The following is an 11,134-nucleotide window of genomic DNA, read 5'->3' on the forward strand; positions in this document are numbered from 1 at the left end:
TCCCTTAAAATCCCCAGCTGGATTCTTCCCTCATGTTTTTGTTTGCATTTCACCTGGAATGTTTCTTTATTCTACACTACAGTATATAGTTTCATGTTTCCTACCCTTTATTTATTTGGTTGACTCAAGAGTGTGGTGTCGGTGCTTTTATGAATTTGAACTGAAATTAAAAAAAGGCTTTCCACATTATTATCGGCACTTTATATTTTGAGTGACAAACAGAAAAGCATTTTTATCAACCCACTTGACAAGCAGTTCATATTGTACCAAATGTACACCACTGCATATCTACTAATTTGAGGAAAACACAATGCAGCCCTCTGAGAAACTGTGGTAATGACTAACCGTCTTAATTCTGTATAAACACCCACATGCTTTTTATTCTCCCTCTGCTCAACACAACATCTATTACAACTTCCCATAGCTTCAGGCCAAGCTTTCCTCTCTTGCTTCTCACCCTCTGCCTTTCGCTCCTTCTCATCTGTGCTCTTTTCCAACTTTGCTACTGCAGTCTATTTTATTTCCAAATCAAAAGCACTGAAATTGATCTTCGCCGAGGTGAATTTGTTGCAAGCAAAGACGGAACTGTCAATACGGCATTGTGTGGAGGGGACTGCAAGCGATGTCGGAAAAACAGGAGGTGGAAGTGACAAATCAAAGAGACACAGCTGGCCGGCTTAACTTCAACTCCCAGCTAGGAGCTCGATCTATATATGTAAATTCACCTTTGAAAGCTCTGGCATTGTTGGATGTGATCAGTCTGTGACTTCAGATTGCGGCAGGGGTTCGTCTTTACGATGGCTTTCTCCTTGTTTTACTGATGAAAAGCTGTTGCCAAATCATAAATCTAGGAAAAACTTCCATTTCTTTGGTGTTTTTGCCAACATTTATGGGGGGGGGGGGAATCTTAGCATCAATGCTAATATGTTGATATCATGTTCACCATGTTAGTTTGTTAATTAGCACTAAAAACAGAGTACAACTGGGCCTGGTGGGGAAATTAATTAGTATTGGCTAGTGTTTGGTTATAAAACAAATATATTCGACAAATTAAAGATATGATCTAATGGTGGAAGTATGAAAAGTCAGAGCATCACCAGAGACATTAAAGTCTTTATTAAATGTCATATTAATCCATTTAGTGGAAGCCAAGGCAGACCAGCAGATGGACTGATATTGCCATTCCAAGAGCAGTGGTGCTGCTGGGGTCAATTTGCAAACGCTTCCCCAAAGAGTTTGTCTTTTTTTTTTTTTTTTTTTACTGGATTTGTTTTTCAAGCCATATTTGTTAAAAAGAAGTCACTGGAAATAACAGATGGTGCTATTTAATTCATTAAATGAAATTTCTGTGAATTCCCCAGGTCTATGGGGAAGGAATGGAGCTTTGAACGCGCCTGCGAGCTGCGGGCCGCTGCTTTCTACTGCCGTGTCTACCTGCTTCTCAGGCCTATTACAGAGACATCAGCAGAGTAGCAGAGGCCGACAGAGACAAACAGGTCACTCTTACCTGGGCTGCAGGATAAACAATGCCCCCCACCGCTCTTCCTGCTCCCTCCTCTCCCTCCCTTGATTTCCCTTTCTTTCTACATTCATCCCTTCATTCACTATTCCATCAGCCGTCCTCCCCCTTTGTCTAACTGTCTGCTTTCCAACTGCTCCTTCCATCCTTTCCCTGCCCTTCCTCCACCCGCCGTTTCCATCCCAACTCCATTTGTGTGCCCCACCCTCCATCCCACCCAACTACACAACAGAATTAGTATTAAAAATGTGGCCTTGTGTGTGTCTGGGAAGGGAGGGGGCGACGAGAGGAGGACAGAGTGTACAACGACCTTACTCTCAAATCGTGGCTTCACGTACAGCATCCATGTCCTTGCTGCAACGCCAGAGCAGCGCCGAGTCCCAGACTGCAACACGGCATAAACAAAAACATCCTCACTGAATGTTCCCCATTCTGCATCTCTGCAGTCGTGTTGCATGTTCATTATCGCATTACCCTCAACATTTTGCTCATGTTGCTCTGTTGACTCACAATAAACATGCATAAAAATACAAATATTGCTGCATTCCTGCAATGTGGTGTTGCAGCAGAGAACATAGCAGCGTTGTTTTGGGTCCGACATCTCAGTCACGAGGTAAAAGGAGGAAGAATGTGCCTCCAGCTTGTTCCTGTTTAACTGTCACAGAAAGGGACAAATGATGTCAGACTATTTTGTCATTGCTTCAAAGATGTGCATGTCCTTTTTAAAAAGCCTTGGGCTCTGGCATTTAGCATTAACAGAAGGCTGGTCATGTCATGCATTCCGTCTCACCAGCGAGTTTTTGCTTAAATGTGCATGCAATCTCATGCGCAAATGTATGATCACGTGCATACTGTATGCACACAATGATACATTATGCGCCACTACAATACAATATCACTGCAATTTTGTTGTTTTGACAGTGACAACAAAGGCATTCCATTCCATAGGTGTGTGTGTGTGTGTGTGTTTGTACATGTGCGGATCCGTGCCACCATGGCATAAATCATTGGAGCTGAGCAGGGTGGCTGCTGCGGCTCCCTCCATCTGTCTCTGTCTGCAGGGGTGAGGTATTTTACTCTTATGATAGGGCGAACGGAGGGAGGTGAGGCAAAGTGAGCCGCGCTTTGAATCTTGTGGAACGAACAGAAAAATAAAAGCCACGTTAAGCAGTTGGCAACATTTACATCCCGAGATTTGAGGGTCGGGAAACAGGGTGCGTTGAAGCCTTTGGTTCGCATATTCAGCATCTCTGCAGGGCTTGATGCTCAACAGCCAAGAATTGCTTCTGTGAAATAGACTGAAAAACAATGTCTCCCTCTCCTGCTCACTGGATACCTGTAATTGAATGCACCTGAATGCATCTCTGTATTTTAAGTAACTCAGTGGGCGATACGCACGTTCTGCCAACATGCAATGTGATTCTTAACCCGTGTGACTGGCTGTCCACTGGTTACCTCCCTTCCATCACTCCTGCCCACCTCATCTTAACAGGATAAACTGGAGCAGAACAGCTCCTGAACAAATGTATCCAGCGCTTCCTAATCGGGTCGTCACACCGACGAGGGAAAACAGCTTTCAACCATAAAGTGTCCTTGAGCAACACCACGAATCCCTAAACCATCCAGATATTGTTCCCAAACTGAACATGTAAAAAGGAAATGATTTTCAGCTCGTCTGCACGTCACAAAGCTGTGACAGCTCAACCCAGTGGACACTTTGTACCTCACTGAGCAGAAAACCGGACAAAGCACACGAGGGGGGGTGGGGGGAATAATAATTCATTCAAAAGCTGGAATAGTTTTTGAGATTTTGAGTTTCCCTTGCCCCTCCTATCAATTCAGTTTATAGAGTTTAAAGACCGATTGACAGAAACAGACATGAGCAGAGAGTCCTGGCATACATGGGTCCTCCATTGTTTTTTTTGTTTTTTTTGAAGGACATGGAGGACATGGGTCCTGCATCATGGAATCATGCTTGGCTGGCTTGGTTGTTAGGGTAGAGGGAAGCCATGTAGGAAGATGACGGGATCCATTACTTCGTCTAACTGTACGGTGTTGCAAGTGTTGCTAGTTTTAGCAGTGCTGCTCGGCAGATTGGGTTTCCCTTTGGACCCACACCTGCTGTTTCCTCACTTTCTCGTCTTCATATTTAGCGGAGACAATACTGTAGTCTTCCAGTTAAGACAAAGACATATGAGTGGTGTCACAGCTCTCATCTAAATCTCACCAGGAAAGAAAGTAGAATACTCTTCAAACCATCCATCATTAGGTTCGTTAGGAGGATGTTGGGTTGGTATTTGAACAAACAGATCAGACATAAAGCAGCACTCTTTTAAATGAGAGCGGCTGGTGCACCTTGAGTATATTTGCACATATTTTCAAGCAGAACCACAAACGTGACGATACCGATCTAATCTGTGCACACCCACGGTCGGAGGTAGTTAATCCCTGCAGTAACTTTTCGGCGTGTATGACCTTGGAGGGACGGGAACCCTTACATCCTCATTAACATGGATGAAGCACGGCCACAGGGTGAACACACCTCCCAAAACACTGCAGATCACAGCGAACCGACAGAGGAGGCACCACTTGTACACGAGTGTGCATGGGAACGTGCACACTCGAACAAGCAGCCAGGCATGCACAAACCCCCCCCCCCCCAGCATCTATTTTTCATGATTACAGTGCGATCAGCTGGAGGTAAGGTTGGGTCGTGTTATGCTGCAGCTGTGTCATTGACTCTCGGCCTCAAACATGAGTTCGCTACTAAGAAGTACAGCAAAGACCCAGCGGGGAACAGAAGCGGTAGGAGGGTGAGGGGGGGGGGGGGAGCCTACCCCGGAACTCAGCTGTCAATAACTCAGAAAGAGCTATAATTTAAGGAATATTTATTAATCAGCGCTGCAGGACTCGGACCACGCTGTGTAATCTTCTTCTAGGAACTGTTTACTGTCTGCTGAGAAACATCCAGCGATAAGTCCTTTATACTGTGTAAGTATAAGTAAACATAAATGGAAAAGCTCAGCTCAGTTTCCCCATAATGTCACTGCACCTTACAGCAACAGCCCCAAGATATGACTCCATGACCATGAAAACCGACAGAGAATTTGGAATTACATTAGTATCATTATTAATTTGATGCACTTATATTTGATGCCAACAAATAATCAGACAAACAACCACGTATGATGTTAATACCATCGTCTATCATTTGCTGGATCTCTATAAAAAATTAAGCCAGTAAAACTGATTCCTGAGCGCATTTTGTAAAGGTCTGATCTGATCACAGATATCTGGTTTCTCACACATCCACGTCGCCGTTGGAAAAAGGGTTATAAATGCTATTTAAAGTGATTATTGATGACATTGCAAATGTTTCTGAAGGCTTTGTTGGATCATTGCTCTTTATTATTAAGATAAAAAGTTTGGATTTCAATTTATACCGAATTGACACTCAAGGCCAAGTTTCTAATATTAGCATCATTGTCATGCAGAGTAATGTGACGGGAAGTAATTCAGTTAGAATCACCTTTGAGGATACGCAGCACTACAGCAGGAATTTTGTGTAAGGATGAAGCACTTCTGTTATCTTTGTTCCCCTCAGCTTTGCTAAAACAAAGGAAAAATGCTTTAACTTGTTTGTTTCTTTCTTTGGGAATAAAAGTGACCTCCTGTTTGCTCTCATTTTATAAGATTTGCTTTTTATCTGACTATTCAAGACAGGAGTTTCTGACTTCAAACATAGCTGAGCTCATTTATGCTCCCTTTATCCCCCTGAGGCTTAAATTAATCGTTCATTTAAACAAATCATTGCCAATCCTTCTGTCCAGCTTCTCATTCACTTATTTTTCTGAAGTGTTTCAAGAGATTTGGGCTTTATGACAATAATTGAAAGCCATTAAAAACCTTGTCACAAAACGGTCGCCTTATCGGATGCTTGGTCATTCTACAAGATTTCAGAATGAGAGACGGCCCCTCGTCAAAGAGCACCAGGATGCAAATGAGAGAGAAAACCACAGATAATGTGCTCTGATCCGATAAGAGCAGCATCCAAATATTTACAGTGATAGTCATCGCTGGCCTCGTCCCACACGGACTCGTCATCAAAGCAACACAATTCACCGAACCCAGCAGTGCTTTATGTCAGTGTACTTTAATCGTCATTAAAAACACAATATATTCAAACAGAGTGAGGTTGGCGTGTTCGCCCTACGTCTGTGTGGGCTCTGTCTGGTTGCTCCACTTTCCTCCCACAGCCCCACAACATGTAATTACAGGTAACGTGATGGTTAGACATTTCCTTCCAGACCCTGCAGAGCAGAGCAGAGGTTTTAGAAAATTGATGGATGAAAATGTCATATTGAAACATTCTAAGGATTCATAAAAGGCTTCTCAGCTTTTAAAATTGTAATGAACCGCTGTAATGGAAAGGGCCGTCTATAATTATCACATGCAAAGCCTACACTTATGAGTATGCTGTAGGCCCTACAGCATACTCATAAGATTTTTAGGAATAATTACCAAAGCCCCTCAGGCTTACTTTACTTTATTTGCTCAGTGGAGTCATTTTGGACTGATAATATGAAGCACTGTAGCAGCAAATTGTGAAAATGAAACCACAGAATCATCCGACGATCTTCATCAGACGATCCCCAGCAAGAAGATGACTGAGATTCACCTTTGGAAGAAGCCTTTGCATACTTCCTGCATTGTCTACAGAAATGAAATGAAATCTAGAGAATTCAAGGCATTTTATGTTATGTATTTCCAGATACCTTCTCTCTGTGTTAGAGCTCAGAAGTCTTTAGAACGTCTTTAGAAGTCTTGGAATTACAGTTGGATAATTAACACTTTATATAAGGCAACGTAAAACCCAAAACAAAGCGCAGCTCAGCCAAGGAATGTTAAAAGTTGCTTAAGTTTGCGTCCCAAAAGATTGATTGCCCACCTTGACTAGTGACCTAAAAGGCTCCTCTGGTGCCGTATAGGTTCCTCACTATTTCGGCAAAGCGCCAGTATAGCGCACACAGCTACCTTCCAGCTTTGGTTGCTGCACAGATGCTAAGAATGCTACGGGTTAGCCGTGAAAATGAGTCTCTTTTCTTTGTAGTTCTTTTTTCTGCTGAAAAGAGGCATCTGTGGTACAGAGATCAAGCCTTGTTTTTGTGCTAATTAGTCCAATTACTCTTCCTTATCTCACGCAGTATAAAACAAAGATGAAGAGCCGCTCTGCAGTTTGCGTTGGTGCTGAAAAGCTGCACCATGCGATGCCTTTGAAACATCCCGCGTAACCTTTAACAAGGTTTTATCAGAGGAATGCGGTTTGCTGCAGAAGGAGCCAGATTGCAGTATAGGAAGGGGGGGGTCATGATTAGCAATGCTGGAGTGCAAGTTCCATTTCGGTTGCATGTGGAGGGTGATAACAGATTTCACGAGGAGGTGTCAGTGAAACAGTTAGATACAGTGGAACAGAGAACGGCAAGGGAATTAGGCAAACTGAGCACAAGAAGAAGAAGAAGAAATCCTTCCTCAACAAAGCGACTTCACAAACAGTTCATCATTGTCAACAGGAATCAAGCCTTATCTCCCCTCATTCATTTCTCTTTTACAAATACAAATTATGCTAATTAATGTTTGGAAAATGGCACGATTTTATCCAATAATACTGCTAACATGGTGGTTTTCACAACATTATGAATGACAAGGAAGCAATTTCTGAACTTGTCAAATGTATACTCAGAGGGGTGGAGCTTAAACAGGAGTGGGAGGTGCTTAAACTTGATCAGAAGTATGTGTGTGTGTGTATTATTTATGAGAAAATGTCAGCAAACAGTCTCACAATTGAGCTTCAGATTAGTGTCAGTTGTTCAGCAGAGTAACTGAATTATTTAGTTTTTCATAAACTTGATTTAATAAATCCGAAGCAGACGCAGTAATATAGTGGTGAAGTGATTTCACAGCAAACAACTTTCTTTTTTTTATTCTTTAAAACGTTATACATGTTTGATGTTTCTGCCTGTAGTTACAAGGCTTATCAGTTTTACTTTGGGGGTTAGGCATTATTCACACACCCACGCACACACACACACACACATATAGGCTATGTAATAGTTCAGAAAATATATATCCATTTAAATCAAAATATTATTCTATTTTTTTCAGGAGCTTTGGAAAACAAAAATTACAATATTTCTATACTTTAGCATGTTTGTACAGCAGATATATTTATATGAGAGAGAGAGCGAGAGAGAGAGAGAAGCTGGAAGACAGATTGACCATAGACATTGAGAGATTAGGAATCGACCCAGAGAGAGTGAGGAGTTGGGGTGTTATATCTTAGTTGTATTTTCTTATAGCTGAAGACGTTTTACAAACCGAGGCAGAAGTGAGCTGATGTAAGATGTAACTGATGCAGAGAGGAGTGTGTGTGTGTGTGAGTTATCTTGGTAGCTACCCGCTTTGCATCACAATACTATACAGGATTTTCATTCATCATGAATATAAATATTGAGATATTTTTTCTCAGTTTATACTCATCCTTAAAAACATGCCGTTCATACTAGTGTCAGCTGGATACCCGGCTCCACCGTGATGAGCCATATGTCCAACATTAACCTGCTTATTGAGATGTTCTCCTCAGGAAGGACCAACGCCATCGAGCCTCGATCACCATCTTTTCAAGATTAGGACAATGATTCTCTTGCAATCGTTCAACGCTTCAGTGCCTTTGTCATTTCCTCTTTGGAGAAAGGTCAGCTGGTGTCGACACACGGCCCCGTTCACACTGTTGAGATTACATTTAGTGGGTGGCCATTTAAAGGCAACCTCTGACCATCGTAGTAACCATGACAGCAGAACAGATGGAAAACAGGTGCAGCAGCAAAAGAAAGGACAAAGTCCACACATGGAAGATCTCAGGTTGCCTTGATGGGTCTATCACTCAACAAGGTTTTCTAACCAAGAGGTTATCTGTTCCCGGCCCATGTGAACCCAAAACCAGCTGCTCAGAACATTTTTCTTCACCTGGACAGCGAGTTCTTATTGTTAACCACATATGTAATATTATCACACTGATGGAACCAAAGGGGAAGTGTTTAGAACGCTTGTGTGGCACACCTGTTGCAGGTACTCTCCAAATGCATGTGCTTTTCTCTCCTTTAAGTCTCTTCTACCGTCTTGCAGGCTTGTCAGTCAATGGGGTTCAGGCGAAAGGGAGGGCTTAATCCAAAATCAGCAAGGTTCAGTTCGTTCCAGGGTCCGATACCAAATAATCAGATTCAGGCAGAAAAAGCACAGAGACGTGAGGCTGATGCAAAATCCACAAAGTCAAAAACATACAGAAGCAAAGCGCGAACACAGGGTGGCATAAATATTCAGGTCAATCAGAAATGAGTAACAGGTGTGTGGCAGAATGAACAGACTCGCAGCTGATTGGCTGACAGACAAGGCTTGAAGGCGTGGCAGAGGGTGAGTCTGGAGCTGTGGTGGGGAAAGGCTGGCCAGAGCTTCTGCCAGGGATCAAAGCCCACGTCAGCCTTGGCTCAAGACATGAAACAAGAGAAGAAGAACGCGGCAGGACAAGTCGGAGCGAGGGAATCCACATAAATCATCGCGCGTTGACCAGAGACACACCTCTCTCATTTTAATTCCCATGAAAGGACATAGGAACCAGTTGTTGCAAAGGAGGGATGAGGAGGAAGTAATGTGGATCAGCTAGGCTAGAGGGAGTTCAACACTACATGTACTCAGGGTGGCTACGTAAGAGTCTCACCACAGTATCACTGCAGAACCATCAGCGGCGCCGGTTTAGAGCTCTCTGAGCTGCAACTGCAAAGAAGTGTTAGATTCATTTATTTGGTCGTCATGGAAATGCAGTCAACATATCTGAGCCTCTGCATTCAATCACTGATTAATAAGCCCACCTGCTCGCAGCTCGCCTGCAACTGTATATTAAGTGGGTTATAAAGATGTCTAGTGCCTTCTGCAGGAATACTTACAAATAAAAAGACAATTAATAGACAATAAATTACAGAATATGTCAGCATTATATATAAAGTATGAACATATATTTTGAAAATATAATTTTTAGCTGTCACAGCGGAATGTCTCTGTGGCCTAAATGTTGTACCATCAAAAGACCTTAGTTTATGGGTTAGTATGAATTTTGGGTGATTACAGTGAATAAAATGTCCACATATATCGGATGGATTAGAATTGGTGAGCTAACCTTAAGGTGTTTCCATTCTATAATTATGCTGCTGTTCTTGTGCTTGTTCAAACACAAGTAAAAGCCTAAAACGTAACTTTTTAAAAATCATTTTTAATTTGTTTGTTGCTTGCCTTGCGGCTGAATACTGTCTCATTATAAAGATTAAGCATGAAGACCAATGGATGTTGGTGCTGTTTCATGCATATTTAAGTAGTGTAGTGTTAGTAAATTTTTTATTCACTTGCAGTCGTCAGTGTTTGAGAAGTCCGGGTTCTCGTGAAATGTTACCTGCAGGTCTTTCTCCATTGAAGCGCGTCGCTACAGAAATAAACAAGCCACATAGAAAATCTATTAAGACTTTAATTTTCTTAATGCTTTTAAATACATTTTGGACAGTCGTTGACATATTTTGATTGAATAAATTACATTATAAACAAAGGCAAATACATTTTATTTTCTGTCACATTTTCACAATGAGGCACTTATAGCAGCAGAAGTGGCCTCCAGGATCTCAGTTCGGTAAGATGTTGACATTTGTCCTAACCAGTTTCAAATCTGCATCAGATCAAAGCCGATATACACCAAAATATATTAAACTGAGGTTTAGTCAAACCTGGAAAACTGTCTCGGGTGTTCCAGGAAGCTGCACCAATGGTCGGAAAATACAGGCGTCAGCCCTAAAGCAATGGAAGTCACGGGAGGTAGCATCTTACTCTCCTGTCAATCTATTTTATTTTTTTGATGTTTTATATGTTTATGCAGCAGCAAGAAAATGTGGTAGCTATGATTATCATAGCTACAATTACTATAGATAGCTGTACAAGAATTGCGTCAACGCAAAGCTGTCTTTAGCATTGCCTAAGCAGAGTCATCTTCTTCCAACCATGTACCTTGGCTGTCTTGCTTAGTAAGACACCGGTTAGAACTGGCTGCAGCGACTCTGAGCAGTCTGCATACAAAAAAAAAAAAAAAAACACGAACATATTATGGCCTCAAATCTGCCAGTTTAGGTGCCATTTATACAAATCATATTGCACTTTAGCGTAACAATTTGGAGACTCCAAAATAAAGTGGGCTTACGGAAGGACTGTCAAGTACATACAAAACGATGTTCCAGATAAATGAGCCAATCAGAGCTCTCCAAATGAGAAATCTTTCCCTTTTAAATTACATGCATCTGTAACAGCAGAGCAAACCTAGCCTGACCGCTGCTAGATTCATTTTAAGTGGGGCTAAAAACACACGTAACTCACTAAAAGTGTGTTAGTGAGTTACGTGTATTTCCAGTAAATCACGTAGAGCATCAAATCGACATCATCGTCACGTTTCCAGAATCCAATGACATGATCACGTCTGGTCACGCGACATGTTACATATTTTCCATCTTATAATTTCCTTCTAACACT

Source organism: Brachionichthys hirsutus, chromosome 3 (assembly GCF_040956055.1).
Source record: "Brachionichthys hirsutus isolate HB-005 chromosome 3, CSIRO-AGI_Bhir_v1, whole genome shotgun sequence".
Taxonomy (NCBI): Eukaryota; Metazoa; Chordata; class Actinopteri; order Lophiiformes; family Brachionichthyidae; genus Brachionichthys; species Brachionichthys hirsutus.